We start from the raw sequence: 9,518 nt of genomic DNA, 5'->3' as shown, positions 1-9,518 counted from the left end.
CCCCGAAAGAGAGGAGGATAATGCTTACCTCACCTCTTCAGTTCCATACCAACAAGGTCACCCTAAAGTCCTATAAATTCCGGAGGTCTTGCATATCCCAGTCCTTAAAAGGGAGGAGGATAGTGCTTACCTTACTCACCAGGACAACCACCCGCATGACCATCAGAAGGTTTTGCGCTTCCCAATGCCTGTCATGAAGACCCTGGTTGCTCATCAAAACATGAAAAGTAATCCCCTTTCCCTCTCCAATAACTTCATCGGCACTCCTGAACAGTAATTTGAGGTTCAAAGAAAGCCAGTATTATTGAGTTGAAAGAGAAATTTCAAGATCTGCTCAATTAGGTCGAGATTATAAGAAAGGGAAAAATCAAGATGAAGGATGAATTACCTCCAAATCCTTCTTCCGTCCCTCTACCCGGCTTCACTCCAGAAACTCGAAGTACTAGTACTTCAAGGAATTCTCAAAGCCCTTCTTCTATGAGTGCAGAAGTGTTGCCGAATTGGATCTTTATAGTCCCAAAGCTCATCAGATTATGAATGTCATGACCTCGCTCCCGACCACCGTACCTCACGCGGCGACGGGCGGTCGAGCACGGGTTCGTGATCCAATGTAAAGTTTGTCACTCAGGAAGGAGTAGACTCAAGGCCTTTAATTTCGGTAATCGAGCAAACAATGGAAAAGAACTAAAACAATAACTCAACTAGCAGATGAACATAGAAAATCCCAACACCAAAAATCCATTATATAAAATTTTTCCAAAATATTACATTAAGTTCGGGGCATCTAGGCCCAATATTACACATATCAACAAAGAATAAAAACCCAGGGCTAAACAGCTCAGCCACAAACAAGATCTAAGTACCTTCTTCGAGAAATCTAGCTTCGACTTCCCGTCGCAAAACACGAACTCCAAGCCCTGAACCTGTTGCTATCAATCTATCAGGAGAGGAGAAATAATGGAATGAGCTATACATCCCAGCAAGTAGGTTTAGTGTTATGCATCTATAGTAATAATATCCATGTGAGATAACAGTTCAATCCATCAATATAAAGTCATAGTTTGGCATATATGAATATCAGGTCAAGACAACGAGTATGAACATTTCATTTAAATGGTAGTTATCACTAAATCAGTGCGATTGAGCATTAAATAAGTGAAATCATTAACATTCAATCAGAGCAATCCTACACATTCCTTATTAAAAAATTCAATCATTACCCACTCACTCCCTAAATCACCAATTCCCGCAATAGAGGCCCTATCCATCAGGCTAAGCCCATGCTATTGCTTAAGACCTCTACCATCATACATGAGGGAGGGTAGTGCCAAGTGGGCTAATCCACTTCGTAATACCCTCAACACATGCACACGGTCCTCAGCGCGCATTGGAGTTCGATAGCCTTTACCTTGCAAGGCATCAATCGTATATTTCATCTCATTTCATTTCATGAATCTGGGGTGCAACCCTCTATCCTCTCCCTTAACCTGTTCCTATCATTATGCAGGTTAGGGGATATGTTGGCATCACTTTCCTTACTACCGATGAGTGTCCCATCGCGTAGCAGGCGATATCATAACAGTATCTGCTCCCAGTGAGTGTCCCACCGCATAGTGGTAAATATCAATATAAATAGTGGCCATTCGTCACAATATCATAACTTTATCCACTTCCGATCAGTGTCCCACCGCGTAGTGGTCAATATCAATATAAACAGTGGCCATTCATCTTGTTCAAGCATTCAATTTATTCACATCAGTCAATGTCTCATACAGATGAATCATATTTCATCATAACATCATAGCATTTAGCAAAATACATTTATTTCATAAGCTTTCATAGGGAATTTACACATAAGTCTTCTTAGTAGCATTTGGTATTCATTACGAATTCATTTCATCAATATTGCACTCGTGGCCCCTTTTCCCCACAAAGTACAGTTATATGGAATCATTCACATATCTTTATGGCATTCATATGAGACTTATTATATGGAATTCGCATTTATCGCATATCAAGATAACTTAGCGTTTGGTGTAGTGACATGTAACAGTGACATGCCCCTCTTTGCGAGGGCGTAGCTCCCGATCTAGGGGGAATTTCAAAATGCCTCTAACATGAAACTTTGAGCTTACACATAGAGCTTTACAAATACAATAATTTGAAAGAATTTTGGTTTCATTTGATGGGTCAATGGCTCAGTATAATGTGAGCATTAGTTGCTGGAAATTTTCCCTGCAACATTGCACAATGACATATTCGCGCACTTTGGGACATAACGCAAAATCCGTGGGGAATTCTAAAAACTTCAAAACATGCAACTTTGAGTAAATTCACATACCTTTCCAATGGTGGAAATTTCAAGGCTTTTGGACACCGTTTGCTAGGTCAAAGGTATGGCCCAAAGAGGGCCACAATTGCTGGAATTTGCAGCGACTGGGAACAATGTCATGTTGACATTTTAAGCCATATCTTTTAATCTATGTGAAATTTTGTCATGACATAAAAAATTAGACTTGAAGTAGACATACATGCTTTCATTTGGTATGGATTTGGTCCCATTTGGATGCCATTTGGCCATCAAACATTTGGATGCAAATCTTTCACAGTTCTGGAAATTCTTATTCTCAAGTTAACATGATTTTAAAAAAACATTTAGTATTTCATGGCCAAGGTACACTACGGGCGTGGAACCTTGTTCATGTTAACAAGTCTCACAATGAGAAATTTCATGAGTTTCCATGAATAACAAGATCATTTGAATGGTTAAATCAGTCATGGCATTTAGAAGTACAAACCTGAAATTTCAATCTCATGTCAACCTATTCATACTTCAAATTTTCATTTTATCATCTTACCCATTTTCAATATTTGATCTTTGCAAAAAAAAATGGATGCATAGAAACTAAACCCACTTACCTTGACTCCCACGGTGTCTTCAATCTCCTTCAACAACTTTCTCTGGCTTCCTCCACCTTCACCCGTTGGCTGTCTTTAGGGGCGGCAGTGAGCTCCTTAGGGGGAGAGAGAGAGAGAGAAAGAGAGAGAGAGAGAGAGAGAGAGTAAGGTAGAATGAGGGAGAATTTTTTGTCAAAGGGGAGGGGGAAGGATGAAGTACCCTAGGTTCATGGGATTCACTGTGGCTGATGCAATCATATATAGCTCTGACACGTACGGAGCGGCATTGACACGCGCGATGGTCGTATGTTTGACCAAGACACTCCCAGCGCTCCTCTTAGTTCACGCATGATGTTGCTCTTTCTTGCTCTTATTTCACAGACGGTGTTGGGTCACAGCCGGCTCTACCTCTTCTCTACACAGCCTGTGCTGCGTCATACTTACAAAGCCAGCGCTGTGTCTTTCTTATACAGCCGGCGCTGCGTATCCTTTACACAACCAGTGCTACATCTTCCTTACATAGCCAGCGCTGCGTCTCCCTTACACAACCGGTGCTGCATCTCCCTTACACAGCGGGTGCTGCGTCTCCCTTATACAGCCGGCGCTGTGTCTCCTTTACACAGCCGGTGCTGCGTTTCCCTTACACAGCCGGTGCTGCGTTTCCCTTACACAGCCGGTGCTGCGTCTCCCTTATATAGCCGGCACTATGTGTCACACCCCAAGAATTTACAATACTGATATTCCTGAGATGTGGCAGTCAAAACATATATATACATCTCCTTAGGACAAATTTACAATGGCGAATTTTTAAAAAGTAACAAAAGAAAGTTTAAGCACAACTTCAATATCTTCCCAAAGTTGATCCTGACGAGCACTCAAATGAAACCGCAGTTATTCTGAAAAATGTTTATCATAGTTTAATGAGTTTGGCTACTCAGTAAGTGATCATCATAATCCTAAAAATAATCATGATTGAAAGATATCAATATTTTCCAAAATGAGATCTATTAACAGAAATGCATCAACAGTTTCACTTTCAATAAATGCATAATTAAGTATAATCCAAGTAATTGAAATGCTTATAACACTTTTAACGGCAGTGCATAATTCAAAGGATTTCACAAAATACCCTACTGGCGTCCCAAGTAGGTCACCTATATACCCCATCAGCGTCCTGAGGGGTCCACTTAATCCCTATCGGCGTCCCAAATAGGTCCACTTAATCCTTGCAGATCTACTTATACCTCACCGGCGTATCGGATGAGTCCACTTAATCCCTACCGGTGCCCCAGATAGGTCCACTTATACTTCACCGACGAACCGGATGAGTCCACTTGCATACTTAAATTATTTCTAAATCTCTTTAAACATTCGAAAGCAGCAATATCATGTACTCAACATATCACTGAAATCATTAATATGAATTTCACTTAAACCATTAATAACAGTCACTCTCTATAACATTTAAAAAATAACCAATCAAATATTTTGGGCTCAAATTTAGAAAGGTAGCAATTTGTAAAGGCATTCTAGCATAATTGCCAATTTAATATGTATAGAAAAACTCTTATAGAAATTCAAGAATACAAAATTATCACAATTTATGGGATATCAATCCACAAATAAACATTTCACAACAATACTATAATCAATTGCAAAAATGTCAATTTTTAAATAATAAGGCAGTCATTTGCACATGAATTTTACAATGTCTAAATATTCAAAACAGTAGAAAGAAATATCACAATTTTACTAAAAGCAGAAATATCACATTTATTTCAAACAATAGACAAGAAAAATAAATAAATTTATTTTTCATAATTTACAGCATTCAAAATTTCTAACATAGATAAAATATCACAATTTTTATTAATTAGATTATTTTTCAGGAAGATGATGTCACTTACTCACAAATATTTGAGAGGGAGCTTCCGATAAAAATTCAGCTCGAGAGAGGAGTTCACTGTATTTCGACCAGAGAAAAAATCTCAAAAGTTTTCTAAGGTAGGAGTCTTCACCTCTCTGACTTTAAATTCTACTAACATATTATTTTATTCTTTTATTACGTTACAGGTGTGAGCGTTAGTTTACGCTTTAAACACCTCAAGCTTTTATTACGTTACGGGTGTGAGCGTTAGTTTACGCTTTAAACACCTAAAGCCCACGTCCTTTAGTGGACGTGGCAAGAGCAAGGAAACACAAAGCTTTTAAACGAAAAGCTTTGAAAAGTAGCGATGGTCCCTAAACACCATCATGTTCAAACGAATCATCATGTATTAAAAGTTTTTTTTTTTTTTTTTTTTTAAAGTTTAGGATTGTTACACTGTGTCTCCCTTACACAGTCGGCACTGCGTCTCCCTTACACAGCCGGCGCTGCGTCTCCCTTACACAGCTGACGCTACGTCTTCCTTACACAGCCGACGCTACGTCTCTCTTACACAGTTGGCATCGCGTCTTCCCTACACTGCCAGCGCTGCGTCTCTCTTACACAGCTAGCGATGCGTCTTCCCTACACTGCCAGCGCTGCGTCTCCCTTACACAGCTAGTGATGCGTCTTAAAGACACGCGATGATGCTCCAAATGGTGCTAGGCCTCTATCTCACTCTCCATCGCCGTGCGTGTCACTGGACTGGGAGAAAATTGTGGTCCTCACATCATCCCCCTCTTAAAAAGGATTTTTTCCTCAAAATCATATTAACGTTAACAAAAAATGTGGGGGTATTTCTCTCTAATATCATCTTCCCGTTCTCGTGTCGATTCTTGAATGATACTACCATTACACCTGGACTAGAGGAATTTCTTTATTACGCAACACTTTTACTCTCCTGTCTAATATCCCAATTGGTCGTTCAACATAGGTCAAATCTTCCCTGAGCGAGATTTGTCCGTACTCTAAGACATGGGACGGGTCAGGTTGATATTTCCTCAGTAGTGATATATGGAAGACATTGTGGACGCTAGCCAGTTCAGGTGGCAGAGCAAGTCGGTAAACCATGCTTCCAATTCTTTACAGGACTTTAAAAGGTCCAATGAATCGTGGGCTCAATTTCCCCTTTTTACCAAATCTCATAACACCCTTGGTTGGTAATACCTTCAGGAAGACCCGATCCCCCACTTCAAACTCGAGGTCTCTCCGGCGATTATCGACATAACTCTTTTGCTGACTTTGGGCTGTCTTGAGTTGTTCCCTGATTAAGGCAATCTTCTTGGAATCACTTGAGCTATTTCGGGCCCTAATAATCTTCTTTCGCCCACTTCATCCCAACAGATGGGCGACCTACATTTTCTTCCATATAGGGCCTCATAAGGTGCCATCTGAATACTGACTTGGAAACTGCTGTTGTAAGCAAATTCTATCAGAGGTAGATGGTCTTACTAGCTCCCCTTAAAGTCAGTGATGCATGCCCTTAACAGGTCCTCCAAGGTCTGAATGGTTCTCTCTGATTGTCCATCTGTTTGGGGGTGAAAGGCGGTGTTAAATGTAAGTTTGGTTCCCAAAGATGAATGCAGACTTGCCCAAAATCTGGAGGTGAATCTGGTGTCCCTGTCTGACACATTGCTGAAGAGCACCCCATGCAATCTCACAATTTCTCTGATGTACAACTGAGCCAACTTAACTAGAGTATAGGTCATGCGAACTGGTAAGAAGTGAGCAACTTTGGTTAATCGGTCCACCACGACCCAGATACTATCATGCCCTGCAATTGATCTTGGTAATCCAGAAACAAAGTCCATCATAATGTATTCCCATTTCCGCTCTAGTATGGGCAGGGGCCGCAGTCGTCCAATAGGTTTATGATGTTCTGCCTTCACTTGCTGATACGTTATACACTTAGCGACAAATTGTTCCACATCTCACTTCATGTTGTTCCACCAGAAGGTCTTTTTCAAATCCTGGTGCATCTTTGTACTCCCTGGGTGTACCGTGTAGTAGGAGTGGTGTGCTTCCTTTAGGACAACCCTCTTTATATTCTCATCATTAAGAACACACACTCGGTAGTTAAACCTTAACAAGTCATCACTGCTCATAGAGAAATCTTCTCTTCCTTCCATTTTTAGTTCTTCAAGGATTTTTATTAATTGGGGATCTCCTTTTTGGGCCACTCGGATTCATTGAAGGAGTTGGGGTTCCATCCTTAGACTTGACAACATTCCTTCCCTCTCATTACGGGGCTGAGATGGGTGCCACTCCACCACATCCTCTAATAGCTTCATTTCTTGAACCATCAAATGTGCCACAGAGACCACAACTTTTAGACTTAAGGCATCGGCTACTACATTAGTCTTGCCTGGTTGGAAATCAATTTTACAGTCATAATCATTCAATAAGTCCATCCATCTTCTTTGCCTCATATTCAACTCTCTCTGAAAAAATAGGTACTTGAGGTTCTTGTGGTCTGTGAACACCTTAAACTGGGCCCCATAAAGGTAGTGCCTCCAGATTTTTAACGCGAACACTACTACTGCGAGCTCCAAGTCGTAAATTGGATAGTTCTGCTCATATGGCTTTAGTTGTCAGGAGGCATAAGCAATGACTTTACCCCTCTGTATGAGTACACATCCGAGCCCTTTATGGGATGCATCGATGTAAACCACAAAGTCTTTATTCCCTTCGGGCAATGTCAGTTTGGGGCTGTGACTAGTGTCTTCTTAAATTTCTGGAAGCTCCTCTTACACTCCTCTGACCAAATAAATTTTACATTCTTTTGGGTTAGTCGAGTCAGGGGAAGTGCTATATTTGAGAATCCTTCTACAAAGCACCTATAGTAGCCTATCAATCCCAGAAAGCTATGGACCTTGGTCATATTTGATGGCCTTTCACACTAAGGACGGCTTCGATCTTAGAGATGTTGACCGTGATTCCATCCTTAGAAATAATGTAATAATTCTAAAATTCCAAAAAAAAAAGAAAAAAGGGGGAAACTTTTAATAAGTGATGGTTCGTATGAGCATGATGGTTCTTAGGGACCATCACTATTTTCAAAAAGCTTATGGTTTAAAGCTTTTGCTGCCTTGCTCTTGCCATGTCCACTAAAGGCCGTGGGCTTTAAGCATTTAAAGTGTAATTTAACGGTTACACCTCAGGTGCGAGGTGTAACTTAATAAAAGAATATAATATAGTATCCTAAGAATTTAAATAAGAGAGGGGAGGACTCCCACCCTAGAAAATTTTGAGATCTCTCTCTCTAGCTGAATTTTTATCGGAAGCTCCCTCTCAAATATTTTAGGTAAGTGATTTCATTATCTTGAAAAATAATCCGTTCTTCTTAAAAATGAAATGAAATAATTATTTCTGCTTATTATCATGAATTTTAGGCGCGATAAATTTTATGCGCAAGTGACCTCATTAATTTGAAAATAATATTTTTAATAAAATTATAATATTAGAAATTTTAAATGCTGTAAATTCTTAGAAATAAATTTATTTATTTATTTTTCTTGTCTATTGTTAGAAAATTTTAGAAATAAAATTATTAGAAATAAATGTGATATGTCTGCTGTTAGTAAAATTGTGAGATTTCTTTCTACTGTTTTTGAATATTTAGACATTGTAAATTTCATGTGCAATTACTGCCTTATTATTTAAAAATTGATATTTTTGCAATTGATTAGAGCATTGTTGTGAAATGTTTAATTGCGAATTGACATTTCATAAATTGTGATAATTTCGTATTCTTGAAATTCTATAAGAGTTTTTCTATACATATTAAACTGGCAATTATGCTAGAATGTCTTTACGAACTGCTACCTTTCTAAATTTGAGCCCAAAATATTTGATTGGTTATTTTTGAAATGTTATTGAAAGTGACTGTTATTAATGGTTTCAGTGAAATTCATATTAATGATTCAGCGATATGTTGAGTACATGATATTGCTGCTTTCGAATGTTTAAAGAGATTTAGAAATACTTTAAGTATGGAAGTGAACTCAGCTGGTTCGCCGGTGAGGTTTTGGTGGACTTATCCAGGACGCTAGTAGGGATTCAGTGGACTCATCTGGTACACCGGTGAGGTATAAGTGGACCTGTAGGTATTAAGTTGACCTATCTGGGATGCCGATAGGGATTAAGTGGACTCATCAGGACGCTGATGGTGTGTATAGGTGATCTACTTGGGACGCCAGTAGGGTAATTTTTAGGAATCTTTTGAATTATTCACTGCCGTTAAAATGTTATATGCATTTCAATCATTTGGATTATGTTTAATTGTGCATTTCTGAAAATGAATTTGTTATCTATAAATGCTTGTGCTTGCATTGTTTTTAATTGACCTTCATTTTGAAAGTTTGTTTATATCTTTCGTTGATGATTATTTTTAGGATTATGATGATCACTTACTGAGTAGCCAAACTCATCAAACTATGGTAAACATTTTTCAGGATAACTGCGGTTTCATTTTGAGTGCTCGTCAGGATCAACTTTGGAAGATATTGTAGTTCTACCTAAGCTTTCTTTTGTTACTTTGCAAGAATTCGCCACTGTAAATTTGTCCTATCAAGAGATGTATATATGTTTTGACTGTCACATACCAGGAATAACAGTATTGTAAATTCTTGGGGTTTGACAATTATGGTATCAGAGTAATAGGTTTAAGATTCTTAGGAAATTTAAAAAGAATGTA

At 38.9% G+C, this 9,518-nt stretch overlaps 1 long non-coding RNA gene across 1 annotated transcript in view; it reads right to left on the bottom strand.

Moving 5' to 3' along the window:
• Nucleotides 1–718: 718 nt before the first annotated feature.
• The window catches only part of LOC148780084 (uncharacterized), a 28,793-nt gene continuing 19,993 nt past the window's right edge, over nt 719–9,518 (bottom strand). The window contains exon 2 of the long non-coding RNA XR_016043431.1: nt 719–937. This is a non-coding gene — a long non-coding RNA (uncharacterized LOC148780084). The remainder of the gene's footprint in view (nt 938–9,518) is intronic.

The sequence above is a fragment of the Amborella trichopoda genome, chromosome 10, assembly GCF_054954075.1.
Source record: "Amborella trichopoda isolate Santa Cruz 75 chromosome 10, AtrichopodaSantaCruz75HAP2 v2.0, whole genome shotgun sequence".
NCBI classification, from domain to species: Eukaryota; Viridiplantae; Streptophyta; class Magnoliopsida; order Amborellales; family Amborellaceae; genus Amborella; species Amborella trichopoda.
The sequence above is the reverse complement of the archived record's forward strand: the minus strand, read 5'-3'. Positions and strand labels throughout refer to the sequence as shown.